The following is a 14684-nucleotide window of genomic DNA, read 5'->3' on the forward strand; positions in this document are numbered from 1 at the left end:
GGACTGACCTTTCCAGCTTGGAGCCAGGTGTCTCCCCTGTTCTCCCACCAGCAAGTCGCAGTACCTTCCATCACTCCCTCTCCTCTCCCTTCACCCCTCCCATTCACAGGGAGCTTCTGCCTCTCCCCAGTATGGGCTGAGAAGTCTTCAGAAAGGAAATCTGGAAATAGGCAAGTTCTGGAGAGAAGGCTTGGCCTGGATTTTGTGTCATTTTGAGTTCCTTTTGTGAATAAAACCAACCCACAGGAGGTGGATAAGTTTTGACCTCATTACAACTAGAATGAACTGTTTAAAAGCAAGGTGGAAGAAATTCGTGTTGTGGTTTTGCCTTCTGTTTAGACCAGGGGTCGGCAACGTTTGGCACGCGGCTCGCCAGGGTAAGCACCCTGGCGGGCTGGGCCAGTTTTATTTACCTGCTGATGTGGCAGGTTCGGCCAATTGCGGCCCCCACTGGCCGCGGTTCGCCATCCCGGGCCAAAGGGGGCGGGGCCACGCCGCTTCCTGCCGCCCCCATTGGCCCGGGGCCGCGATTGGCCGAACCTGCCGCGTCAGCAGGTAAATAAATCTGGCCCGGCCTGCCAGGGTGCTTACCCTGGTGAGCCGCGTGCCAAACGTTGCTGACCCCTGATTTAGACCGTGAACTAATATCTAGGGTGATGGCTTCCCCTCTGTTCTTCTGATGGGTATATATGGACTAGAGAGCCACTTGTACTGAAATTAGACACTCGTGTGTGCCTCAACTGTACCCTTCTCCAAGACTGATAAAAGTGTGGTAAACTCTTGCAGTATTTGACATTTTAGCTCCTGGAGTCATGCAATTATATGAGAATCTCAGTTTTCATTAAATAAAAATGGACGGTTCTAGCCCTCCTGATGGCATAGAAAAGCTTGAAGAAGCGCACCCTATCAGCTCAAAAAAACTAAGGCAAATCAAAACAATTCCATTTAAATATCACGACTTCTGAATAGAGCTGGTTGGAACATTTTCAGCAAAATGTTGCACAGAGACATATGAGTTTCAAAGAAGGAGGCGCAGCAAGGGGGAGACTCAGGATATGTCTACAAGTGCTACAGTAGCATAGCTAAAGCTACATTGCTGAAGCACTGTAGTGTAGACACTTACTACAGCAACAGAAGGGATTTTTCTATCCATGTACAGTAAGTAATCTCCTTGCCCCTCCCAAGAGTCAGAAGCTATGTTGATGGAGGAATTCTGGTATAAACAGTTCTTACTGGCTTGCTCATGTTAGGGTTAGGGCACTAGGGAGAAAGACAAAGGTTCAAATCCCAGAGTGATCTGGGATGAAACCTTCTGCCACACATCCCCACACACTTCCCTAATTGAAAAGCTCAGGTTTCGATCTGAAAAGAGACCTGGTAGTAATGGGGGACTCTTAACCACGCAGACATTTATTGGAACAGTAATATGGCAAAACACAAATTTTCCAATAAGTTCTTGGAATGTATTGGGGACAACTTTTTGTTTTAGAAAGTGGAGGCGGTAACCAGGGGACAAGTCATTTTAGACTTGAATCTCAGCAACAGAGAAGAATTGGTTGTAAATTTTGAGGTGGTAGGCAGTTTGGGTGAAAGTGATCATGAAATGATAGTTTTCATGATTCTAAGGAAAGGAAGGAATGTGAACAGCAGAATAAGGACAATTGACTTAAAAAAAGCAGACTTTAACAAACTCAGAGAACTGGTATGTAAGGTCCCGTGGGAAGAAAAATCTAACAGATAAAGGAGTTAGAGAGACCTGGCAGTTTCTCAGGGAGACAACAGTAAAGGCACAACTACAAACTATCCTAATGCAAAGGAAACATAAGAATAGGAAAAGGTCAATATGGCTCTAGCAGGAGCTCTTTTAAATCAAAAAGGAATCCTACAAACTGTGGAAAAATGGATAAATTGCTAAGCAGTACAAAAGAATAGTACAAGCATGTAGGGACAAAATCAGAAAGGCCATAGCACAAAATGAATTACACCTAGCAAGAAACATAAAGGGCAATAAGAAGAAGTTATTTAAATACATTAGGAGCAAGAGAGATACAAAGAAAAGTGTATGTTCTCTACTTATCAGGGAAGGAATGCTAATAGCTGATGATATCAAAAAGGCCGAGGTGCTTAATGCCTATTTTGCTTCAGTTTTCACTAAAAATGTTAATGGTGACCAGATACTTAACACAATTAATATTAACAACAAGGGGGAAGAAATGCAAGACAAAATAAGGAAAGAACATCTAAAGAATAGTTAGATAAGGTGGATGTATTCAAGTCGGCAAGTCCTGATGAAATTCATTTTAGGGGTACTTAAGGAACTGGCTGAAGCAATCTTGGAGTCATTAACAATTATCTTTGAGAACACCTGGAGGACAGGTCAGATCCCAGAGCACAGGAGAAGGGCAAAAATAGTACCTCTCTTTAAAAAGGGGAACAAGAAGGACTTGGGGACCAGTCAGCCTAACTTTGATATTTGGGAAGATACAGGCGCAAATTATTAAACAATCAATTTGTAAGCACCTAGATTACACAGGATTGTAAGCATAGCCAGCACGGATTTGTCAAACCAACCTAAATTTCTATCTTTAGCTGGGTTATTGGTTTAGTGTCTTGCATGGAAGCAATAGATGTGATATATCTTAATTTAGTAAGGCTTTTGGCACAGTCTCATATGATATTCTCATGAGCAAACTAGGGAAATATGGTCTAAATGAAATTATTATAAAATGGGTGCACAACTGGTTGAAAGCCTGTACTCAAGGAGTCATTATCAGTGGTCTGCTGTCAACCTGGGAGGCAACAGCTAGTGAGATACCGGAAGGGTCAGTCCTGGGTCTGGTACTATTCAATATTTTTATTAGTGATTTTGATAATGGAGTCGAGAATATGCTTATAAAAGTTGCAGAGGACACCTAGCTGGGTGGGTTGCAACCGCTTTGGCAGACAGGATTAGAATTCAAAGTAACATTGACAAATTGGAGAATTGGTCAGAATAAAAGATTAAATTCAATAAAGACAAGTGCAAAGTACTTCACTTAGGATGGAAAAAAATCAAACACACAACTGCAAAATAGAGAATAACTAGTACTGCTGAAAAGAATCTAGGGATCATAAATTGAATACGAGTCAACAATATGTTGCAGTTGCAAAAAAGGCTAACATAATTCTGGGATCTATTAACAGGAGTGTTGTATGTAAGGCAAAGGAAGTAATTGTCCCACACTACTTAGCACTAGTGAGGCTTCAGTTGGAGTAGTGTTCAGTTCTGGGCACCACGCTTAAGGAAAAATGTGGACAAATTGGAGAGTCCCCAGGAGAGCAACAAAAATGCTAAAAGGTTTAGAAAACCTAACCTATGAGGCAGGGTTAAAAGAACTGGACACGTAGTCTAGAGAAAGAAGACTGAGGAGGGATCTAATCATCTTCAGATATATTTAGGGCTGTTATAAAGGGGATTATGATCAATTGTTCTCCATGTTCATTGAAGATGAGCTTAGTCTGCAGCAAGGGATATTTAGGTTAGATATTAGGAAAAACTTTCTAATTATAAGAATAGTTAGGCTCTGAAATAGGCTTCCAAGGGAAGTTGTGGAAACCCAGTCATTGGAGATTTTTAAGAACAGGTTGGATCATCACCTGTCAAGGAGGGTCTAGATTTACTTGCTCCTGCCTCAGTGCAGGGGGCTGGAGTTGGAGACCTCCCAAGCTCGCTTCCAACCCTACATTTCTATGATTTCATCACAATTTTATTTCCTCAAAAACACTGAAAGGTTTGGGGGGCTTTTGTCTGCTCCAATGTGGAATGAAACCAAATTTCAAAAGTTGCCATGCCATGGAATCGTTGCCCTCCGCTTGGTGCCACCCTGCCCCCTCTGAGGTACAGCAATCCTGGAATGAACCAGCCCACAAAACTGGCCAACTGGCAACGTGTACTGAGCAATCAGGGCAGGTGGTACTGGCAACCCCATGCTCTTGGGTGGGGGTCCACACGTGGGTAAGCAGGGGGCTGTGCCAGCTCTCCAGGTGATGGGCACAGAGGGCCATGAGGCCTTGGCTGAGGAGAGTGGCGTGTGGCGCTGAACCCTGGGTTTAACTCTCCCCTGAGACAGCAGCCTCCCCTCCCCCAGGGCACTCTGTTCCCCCACCGTGCCCCGATCCTGGGGGGCCGGGAAGCAGAACGTTCCAAAGCCCAACGGCCACGCTCGCGCCTCCCGGGGGCCAGTCTCTAACCGCCCCGGAGCTGAAGGAAGGCTACGGTGTTGCTCTAGGCGCGCACGCGCGCGCTGGAGTCGACGTAGGCGTAAGAGCGTCAACCGGGACCGCTGTGTCCAATCAGCGGGCGGCGAGTGGGGGGTGGAGGAGGAAAGCTGGGTAGTGTTGTTGCGAGTCACCTGATTCTTATCGCCGCGGGTTAGGGCAGCCGAGCCAGGGACTCAGGGCTGGGACTGGGGAGGAAGCCCCTTTCCGGCTGGCCGAGGGTGACGGTGCTTGCGGGGCCGGCGACAGACGAGCCGGGGGGTGCTGGGGTGAGCCAGCTGCGGCGCGGGGGGGGGGGCGGGGTTGGTGCGGCTGGGCTCGCGCAGGGGCAGTGAGCGCCGGGGTCCCGCGCGGCGGCGGGTGGGGGCAGTGGGCGTTCTCGCCCTGGGCACCGGCCACTCGCTGGGTGCCCCCCGCGCGCGCGCGCGGGGCGGGGGAGGCGGGAGCACGCGCTGTCGCTAGGGGACCCCAGGTCAAGCCCCAGCCCGCTTCTCCTGCCCGCCCGGGGGCACAAGCCGCGCCCCTCCTCGCTGGGGCTGCGGGGTGCCCCGTCCGTGCGCCGCGGCTGGAGGGGAGCTCGGTGGGCAGAGCGGAGGCGGGAGGGGCCGTGTCTTCCCCTGGTACCCGGGCAGAGCTACGGCCAATGCGCCGGGACAGCTGCCCCAGCGCTGGTCTGCTCGGCCCGTGACTGCCCCGGCCCGGGGTTGCCCCGGACAGTTAAGCCGGGGGGAACCGTGCGGGGCCGAGCGCTGAGCTGTTGCTTGTTAGCTCGGCGGGATGAGCAGCTCTGCGCAGCCGTCGGGGCCCGTGTAGGGAAAGGTAAATAGAAGCTGTCCCCTCTCCCCGCCCGCATGGCTTTGTGTCCTCAGGTTTTTCCATTGAACTCTGGCAGATAACAACAGCTGGCTTTGGCGCGGTCAGCACGCCGCTTGCTCCTGCAGAATCTGGCATCTAATTATTCATCTTTTCCCTTCTGCATGTCCACAGGCCTGTGTGCTCCAGGCACATCATACGCCCCCAAACACTGGAAAATCTCCGTCCTCTTTAAAACAAAGGAGCCCCTTAATGTTACTAATTTGGGATTAACTATTTGGTTTTGATGATAAAATATCCTATACAAATCCTAAATCTGAACATTACAGTATCTGGCATCAGTTATAGTAGCCCAGGAGGATTAATTTTAGACTTTCCTGGGAAAATGTACATTTTATCTGTACTGTGAGATGCCTAGCATGTGAAGGGCAATGTAAAAGAAAATTGAAAATGAGAATTATGGAGGAATCATCACCAATTTCACTGTTAAATTAGCATTTAGAGGACATGTATTGGCATTTTTAGCACCATAATATTGTAGTAATTTCAAATTCATACAGCACTGCAACTTTCTAAGTGCTAGAGTCTTACTTTGTCATTTTTTCTTCTGTTGAAATTAGTTCCAAAACATATTACAGGATGAAAGAGAAAATAGTTTGAGACACACATTTGAGATCTGTGGATGAAAAGTAAGAGCATGGTGGTAGTGTTATAGGGGAAAGTTATAGTCCGTGCTGGGGGACAACCTCAAGTTATGCTTACACAACTCTCTGCAAAGAAAAATGCAGTGAAGGCACAGGTCTCAGAGTCCAGGCTCCAGCCCCAGCAGGAACACCCACATTACTATTTTTAGCCCTGCAAGGTGAGCCCCATCAGCTGGAGTCAATTGACCCAGGCACTGTAACTCAGCGCAATAGATTTCTTTGCAGCGTATGCATACCCTAAGAGTGATTATGCTCCCCTGAACTCTGAAGTAATGCTGTAGTTGTCTGTTCAAAATCATTCCCATAGTCAAAAACAAGCATGGATCTGAAATTCCTTTAGCACACTTAATTCAATATAAATGTTCATGCTTTTGTGGGTTTGTCAATCTTAATATTGTTTTAAACTGTGTGTATTTAAATTTCTAGGCTCCAATCCTGTAAACAGTTGTGTATGTAAGTAATTTGGACTATTCATGTGTACAAGAGTTTGCAAGATTGGGGACCTAGTTATTACATTGTTTGATGCTAAACAGTTTCAAGCACTTCATAATGGGGATTTTTAGGCTACGTTAATTTGGTTTTAGTATAAAGTATCAGAAGTTGCTTGTGACTATTGGGGTCAGCATGTGTTAGATTGTTGCCCTTATCATTTGCTGCTGTTGGAATCACCCAATGTAAAACCTGTCCTCATATTTTATAGCCCAGTCTAACATGACACCACCATTGTGGGTGTGAAAGGGGTGTTTTCATACATGAGTGATAGGATCGAGTCTCAAGTAATCTTATTCCAAAATTAGTGAAATTATAATCTGCAGAAACATAGATCAAATAGGCAGAATTCTTCTTTCCTGTTACGTAAATTCAGGAAATTTATGTTCACATGAGTCCCACGCACACTTTTTGGTATATCCTGCACCAATTTTTCCCAGTGTGTGGGGCATGCTACCTAGGAGTGTGTATGGACAGGCCTCTTAGTTGTTTTCCAGAATTTAATTTTATTGGTTGGTTGGTTTTTTTTTTTTTTTTTTTTTTTAAATCTGTAGCTGTTGTGATTGTGGAAAGAATCTCTTTTTGAGCCTGTATTTGCTGCAGAGTTACTGCAGGTCTTGGCCACACGTGATTACCCTTAACTCAGCTGCTGTGGTGCTTTTAACTTGAGTTGATTGGTTGAGGAGGAGAGAATAGGCTAAAACTTTGAATGATGACAACTTGTCAGCTGTTACTTTGTAGGGTGGATGCAAACTGTGTTAACACCACTGAAGTGCTGCTAATCCTCCAGTGCCTTCCTCATCTCCCACCCTGTGCCCAGAAAATACCAACAAGAAAGAATTAATAGAGAACCATGGGATGTGCCCCCAGAAATCTAGTTCCACACACAAATGAGTGCACAGCCAGTGTGGATACAACTCTAATATTGTTTTACATTGTGGCCACTCTCACTCCATCTAGGCTAAGGCCTCATCTTCACCAAGAAACGGCTTGTTCTGAACTCGCATTCGGTAATACAAGGTAGTTTTTAGTTTTCACATGAGTTAGCAGGTCAAGGTTCCAATGGGAGAACCTAGGGTTTACTTCAACTAGCTAACTTGTGTGACTACTACAAATTGCTTTGTTTTCACTAGGATTTTACCTTGTGTTAGCTGACATGAGTTAACAATACCCCTTTTGCTATGGAATACACATCCAACTTGCCATGAGTAACTTTAGCACAGATCATTCAAGTTATCTCCGCTATGAAGACATACCCTATGGGAAGCTAGGCTGTCACGTGGCCTGCTAACATGTCTTCAGATGTTAGTCTGCATCTTGTTGAGCGTTGAGGTCTTTTCAGTCATGTTAAGACAACACAATTGAAAACCAGACTTGTTTTCCTTTTCCATGGGGTTGTTTCTTTATGAGCAGATCTTGGATGGTATATCAGTTGATGTGTATTTACCTATGGTAGGTACATAGGTCACAATATCTGAGAGCTTTTCAAACATTAATGACTCTCTTCCTCACAAGCCTCATATGAGGTAGGAAAGTTTCATCCATATTTTCTATGTGGAGACTGAGGTACAGAGAGACTGACTTGCCTGAGGTCGTACATGGAGTCTGGGTGACTAAGCTGCAAATTGAAGCCAGATCTCCTGAGTTTTTTAATCAGTCTACTTTCTGAAAACTTATTTCAGTTTTGCAAATGTTTATTTGAAAAGCTTTTTCAACTGAATATAAAAGTGAACAGGGTTAGATTTTTAGATCAAGTATTTTAAAATTGTTTCTCAAATGTAACTGCTTCTGTTAGAGCCAAGAGTCATCATGAAGGATTTTTCTCAGATTAGTAATTAATATATAAGAATTCTGCAAAGTTAGTTCCCTGTTTTATTATACATGTGTTTTATACACCTGTGTATGTATTCAAACAGCTTACCCAGTACTAATCAACTAACAAAATCCTTAGGGCTGTGTTTAAAGCCATTGCATGTCATTTTCCATACTTAAACAATGTTAAAGAATTAAGAAATGAAACAATTAAAATCTAAAATATATGAAACAATTCACATTTTTAGGAGGGAATGAGTTTGCATAGCTTCTAAGTCATAAGGGCAAAGGTGAAGGATTTTACCTTTTAAATAAAGCCAGGAGCTGACAGTAAACTGTTAACTTTTTATGGAAGTTTTCTGGTTCATTATTTAAGAATATTTTTTTTCTCTAGCCCTGGGAGTGTTCATAAATGTGAATTTTTATTCTTGAACTTGTCTCAAATGTGAGACACTTCTTTGTGAGTGTAAAGTAATGGTGTCTGAAGATAGGTAGAGGTTTAGAAGACCCAACCTTATGACCATGTGGCCTGCTTCATGGATTTAACATAAATCATGTTACAAAAATTTCACTCTTACCCTAAATCAATTTATTGTGATCCATCCCAGTTCTCTTTTAGAAAGTCAAACTGTTGCAGTGCTTTTAAGTTCTTCTTGAAATGTGAGCTATGCCCACAATAGGTATCTCTATAATTGCGCTGTTTTTCACAAGAATTTCTTTTGAATATTATTGGGGTGAGAATTTGTGGGGGATGGAATATAGGAATGGGGACTTCTAAATCCCATGCCCAACCTTAAAAACATTTAAAATTGAAACTACTACCCAGAAAAGCTTAATAAAGCTGTTACTGACCCTGACCCAAACAGTTAATGTTGGGTAACAAGTGAGTCAAACATGCTCTAAGATAAGGAAGAATTAGGTTTAGTAATGGAAACGGTTTCTAACTTTAGAATATTCTACTTTAGTATAGCTTCTTTGGGGAAATAATGTGTGAACTGCATTATTCATTGTTGAAAACTTGCCTGATTTTAGTGTGTTTTCTTAAAGCTCCAGCTTCCAGAGCCTTACCCCACTGCATGGGAATCGCGGCTTTCATTTTTTGAAAAGGTAAATTCTTAGCTCACATAACTTCTAAGAAAACCTGGACAACGTGAATCCTAAAAGCTTTAAAAAAACAAAACAAAACAGAAGGCAAATTGAAACAATTCTAAGTCTGTTTTCAGAATCTCATGGATTTTTAAGACGAAAAAAAAAATTAATTTCGATTCAGCAAAGCTCTAATACTGTGATGATAATCATGGGTCGGCATAGGGACATACTAGATGACCTAATAAGCTCTTAATTATATAATTTATGTAACTTCTGTAATTAAAGTACAATGTTAGTGTTGTGCCAGATGCTTTGACTAGTGACTCAAAGAATACAATTTTGTTCTTAATTTATAAATGAGGTAACTGCTTCTTTTGCTTTATATTGGGAAATAAAGCAAATTAATACTCAATTTTTTTCTTTAAAAATCATCCTGGTTCCTTTAAAAATGTTTTCAAAGTAAAGATGAACAAAAACAGATAGAATGCTTGTTCATGCCTTGTCAGCATAACATCATGAATCAGCAACTCGTAACTACTGCAAGCATTCATCTGAAACATAACTCTGTATCCATAAAAGGAGAGAGAGTTGGGGGAAGGGACATAGATATAAAACTGTTATTTAAAATCTATTGCTCACTTCTTGTTGAACTGCCAAGTAGCCACACTGGCTGTCTTAATGGTAGTAAATACCTTAGTTCTTTTCATCTATAGATTTCAAAGCCTTTTCTTAAAAAAAAAAAAAAGTATAAGTATCATCCCTATTTTGCAGATGAGGAAATGGAGGGAAGTATAGTGACTTTCTTAAGGTTGAATAGCAGCTCAATGTCTGAGTCAAGAATGGAACCCAGATTTCTTGTCTCCCAATCTATTGCCCTTTCTGATGATCACATTGTCCTTTAAGTGTTTAAGAACTTAAAACTTTGTCAAGGTACAAACATTAGTTACATGCAGAGTGATGCAGGCCACCTTTGTCTGTATTAGTAGCTACTAATGGCTACAAGTCCCACACTCTGTCTATCCAAGTGATAAATGACAGCCTCACTGTCTTTGTGGCACAGTGGACAACTGAAACTGCGTCAAGACCTCTAAATCAGATCAGATTGCAGTTACTAGAGAGCAACAGAGAGTCCTGTGGCACCTTTAAGACTAACAGATGTATTGGAGCATAAGCCTTCGTGGGTGAATGCCCACTTCGTCGGATGCATCCGACATGCACATTTACAGATCCAGACTAACATGGCTACCCCTCTGATACTAGTTACTAGAGAGTCATTCTGTCTTAGTTATGCAGTTCATGTGGAGTTCTTGAAGAGGTTAACTGCACATAAGTGTTCAGAAAGTGAGACTAATCCTACTTATCACAAAGGATTAATATCCCAAATGTGGTACTAATTGAAATGGATAATTGTCACCATGTTCTACAGAAGAAACAGAGTCATGCTTGTTGTGTTGGAAAGTTCTGCAGGTCGGAGGGTGGGGAGTGTCTTGAGGGGGAAATGTCTGATGGCCCCAGATTTAGAAGTAAAGGAAAACATACTCACAGAGTTGGCTGACTAGTGGAAAACACATCTGTAACTGGTTCTGAGAATGGTGGATCAGATCTTCCTCCATTTGGGGACCTCAGAAGTGTATTTGTTTACCATCTGGCTAAACAAAAAGCTGCCCTGGGTGCCAAGAAAACATTGTTCTGGCAAGTTGAACCTTCTCGGTACATTGGTGAAGGAAGCTTGCATGTGCTTTCCCTGCTAGTTCCTATGAAGATAGCAAGTGTCCTGCTTAGAGCTATGAAATTTGATGAAATATGTGTACAGCTATCATACTAAACCTATACTAGTAAAGACAAATGTGGTCTGTTGGAGTTGGTATCAGTTGAGGCCTCAGACTACTTGGCAACCTAGACCTAAATTCTATGGCAAGATTCCAGTGTTCTGAAACACTGGTGCAGTACATGGGAAATTTTGCAACTGCTTCATTTAAACTATAAAAAGTAGGTTTTTAATATTTAAGTAAATGAAATAATGCAACCAATAGAGTATCTCATGTCTATTATGGTAGTATGTGAAATTGATCTTATGATTTCTCCATATTTCCGGTGTTTGGTGTGTCAAAGCTTTTTGTATGGACAACACAAATGGAGAAGCTGGAGGTGCTGGCAGTTGAGTAGAGGGCAGTTTGGAGGTGTGGGAGGCAGTTAAGGATTGTGGGGTAAGCACACTTGTTGGATGTTTCTATTAAAATGACCAGCAGTGAAATAGTGAACAGCGGTGACATTTAAACTGTCTTTTTTTAGGTTTCAAACTTACATCATTGAGATACATGTATCATTCATACCTCTTGCCTATTGTGTTTCAGGTTGTCTGTAGACTCTAGTATTGCACCGGTTTGTACAGGCTAACACTTTCAGGGTTTTCTTTGCTGCCATAAGGGCTAGAAATTTTTTTCTGAGGCACAACTCTTTACTGAGAAATGTATTTAATAGTAAATTCAGCTGTTGCAGAGTATGCAAGGCTCAGGTTCTTTTTGTTTTTAAAAAGATGATCAGAATGAGTCTGATCATATCACTATGATGCCACTTTTTCTATTCTAATCCAGTATATTTCTCTGACTCATGAGAAAACTGAATCATGGTGTCTCAAGTTCTGATTTCTTGGGATGCTCTGCTAGGAAGACTTGATGTAGAAAGGGTTTTTTGCTATGAAAAGACTGTCAGAGATCCTTTAAAATACCTCATACAGAATACTGCTGGACTCTTGTATTTGTTTGAGGCTTGCTTTGAGACTACTTGCTTTATACTCATTTACTAGTTATCTTGCCCTATAATGAATATGGTAAGGTAGTTTCTCTGCACCTTCTTATCAGGTTCAGATGGATGTATTTGCCCCCTACCATAAAATTTACATCCTCTTTGGCACAGGATGTTAATGTGGTGCTGATGAAAGCTCCTTTTGAACCACATCATATCTTTGAGCCCAAGTTACTTACATGGACGTTTCTTTTCTTAGTTCCAATGATATCACTCAGTGTGAAACATATACCTGCAGAAATTGGCACAAGCCTTAAAGTGGTGCAATCAATGTAATACATGAATTACAGAGGTGGTGATAGACTTTAAATGAGCTAGTCATGGCACCGTTTTTCCTTTACTCATGTCCACATCCCATAAATTCAATGACAAAAGATCCTTATGTTTTTATCTAGACAAAGCCCCTCAGGAAGTCCACCCAAGTTTTTTATTTATATAAATTAAAGAGACATAACTATGACCTGAACAGCCATGTCTCAGTTATGGTCTGATTTCTCATAATTATAACTTGGCAGGCCTGTGACTTGCATGTCTTTACAGCACTCAGTCCATTCTTGCATACAGTACAACTGCTAGCCTTAAATCTGTTTCAGTACAGGAGTCTTGCAGCAGTCATGTGGTAATCTTTCTCTACATTTATAAAACCTTATTTCACCATTAAGAGGAAAATCTGTATTTAGGTTGTGTGTGTTGCGGAGTCTGTTCCTTAGCTGTGTGTGTGTATGTCCCATATATAATCTATGCACTACTGTTACTGTCTTTCACAGTGCTGACACATTTGTTAAAAAAAACAAAAACAAACAAAAAAACAAATAAAACCTATTCAAGAATAAGAAATGATCACACAATAGTTTTAAAGAAAAGGAAATGACTTACCTGTGTACTGTGAGATGTTGCTGAACTCTCATTTGTTACCCATCTTCTTTCAGAATCTGGGAGATTTTTGAGTTATCCTGATAAATGTATTCTTTTTTTTTTTTTTTTTTTTTATTATAGGAGATATCCTGTCTCCTAGAACTGGAAGGGACCTTGAAAGGTCATCAAGTCCATCCTCCTGCCTTCACTAGCAGGACCAAGTACTGATTTTGCCCCAGACTCCCAAGTGGCCCCCTCAAGGATTGAACTCACAACCCTGGGTTTAGCAGGCCAATGCTCAAACCACTGAGCTATTCCGCCCCCTCCCCTGCCCTCCCCCCCATGCGTGCTTTTAATCTGCTTTGGGGAACACTTTCATCTTCCATTCATCAAGGAATTGGCCATGGAATGTAAAGTCTTTTTTGGTATTTAATCTTGCTCTGCATGTGAGACAAACCTACCAGTGCCTAGGGGGGTCAAAAATATGTTTACCAGAATAATTTATTTCACTTGGTGGGGCTGGGTGGGAAGGAGTGGCTGGAATAAGCTATATCTGCAAAAATGCACTTTTGCTGGTGCATTGTGTCTACATTAGGAGCTATATTGGCAAAGCACTTCTAATGTAGACTTGGCCTAGGACTCCAGTGGGGGGGTGTGTGTGTGTATATATGTATGTATGTATATACTTTTTTTTTTTTTTTAAAACAACAAGAATTGCAGGTACCAGTAACTTTTGCTCTCTATTACCACTAACCTATCCTGATCTTAAAATGTAACTTTATTTAAAACATTCCAATGCAATACAATTATAACAACACAGATGTGTAAAACTTTAAACTGATGAACTATTTGTTTTAATAAGAATAACACCAGAAACACACAATTCTTCTATAGATCTCATAAGCTTTTTCTAACCTGAAAAGTGACTTGAGGTGGCTGCTGCTGTGGTGTTTTTGTTTTTATCCACTTCCTTACTCAAATCTTTCCATTGTGTGTATTTGGCAATATCTGTTTACTTTAGAGAAATTATTTTGTGTTGCTTTTTACTTATGTTAGCTATGCAGTGCCAATACCGTTAAAATAGTGTGCGTTCTTGTGTATCCTTATCGAGATGTTTACTGAGTTCAAGTTACACTTGTAGAGATCCACTGAAGGCATTGGGATTACACAGATGTCACTGAGATATAATTTGCTCTGCAGAATCTTTATACTGGTGGTGTTGAACAAGAAATAAACAACCAAGCTGAACTTTGAGAATACAAGATAAGCTTGTAAGGCTGGTGGTTAAGATGGAAAACTATTTTTACTTGTAAGCTAAATATTTTGATCTGGAAATCCATGAAAGAAAACGTGGAACACAGATTAACGTTTTGTCACTTTTCAGAGTAGAATTGCACTTAAAGGAACCAAAAATATCACTTGTAGTGGAGTATCAAAATATGCTGGGGTGGTGAAATAAAGTGTGTACATAGGACCATATTTCCCAAAAGAATGTACAACTTTAAAGTTATGTAAAATTTCTGGCCCAAGGGCCTTGACACTGTTATAGCACTGAAGACAGTGTTTCATTTTATAACTGGGACATGATAGAAGTTTCATATTAATTTAGTAGTGAGTTCTCACACAGCATCTGTTTCTTTTTATTTTTGCGGAGGGGAAGGGCCTGTTTATCTCATAGGGAAATTTCTTGCTGACCTAACTGTAACAGTGTCGCAAGGGAATAGCTTGCATACTCTGTTTCTTCTTATCTGGTTCATTTGACCATTTAATCTGGTATAAATTATTTTAATTGACTATGCCCTAGTCTACACTGGGGAGGTCAACCTAAGATACGCCGACTTCAGCTACGCGTATCTTAGG

At 41.6% G+C, this 14684-nt stretch overlaps 1 protein-coding gene across 4 annotated transcripts in view; it reads left to right on the forward strand.

Moving 5' to 3' along the window:
• The first annotated feature begins 4442 nt into the window (after positions 1-4442).
• The window catches only part of BACH1 (BTB domain and CNC homolog 1), a 49781-nt gene continuing 39539 nt past the window's right edge, over positions 4443-14684 (forward strand). Inside the window, exons 1-3 of one of the 4 annotated variants that reach the window (XM_054047841.1) lie at positions 4458-4526; positions 5691-5932; positions 9123-9182. The gene's annotated coding sequence lies outside the window, so the exon portion shown is untranslated. Of the gene's footprint in view, positions 4527-4697; positions 5077-5690; positions 5933-9122; positions 9183-14684 lie in introns of those variants that run through there. The other 3 variants (XM_054047837.1, XM_054047850.1, XM_054047859.1) reach the window with 3 other exon arrangements.

The sequence above is a fragment of the Malaclemys terrapin genome, chromosome 1 (assembly GCF_027887155.1).
Source record: "Malaclemys terrapin pileata isolate rMalTer1 chromosome 1, rMalTer1.hap1, whole genome shotgun sequence".
Taxonomy (NCBI): domain Eukaryota; kingdom Metazoa; phylum Chordata; order Testudines; family Emydidae; genus Malaclemys; species Malaclemys terrapin.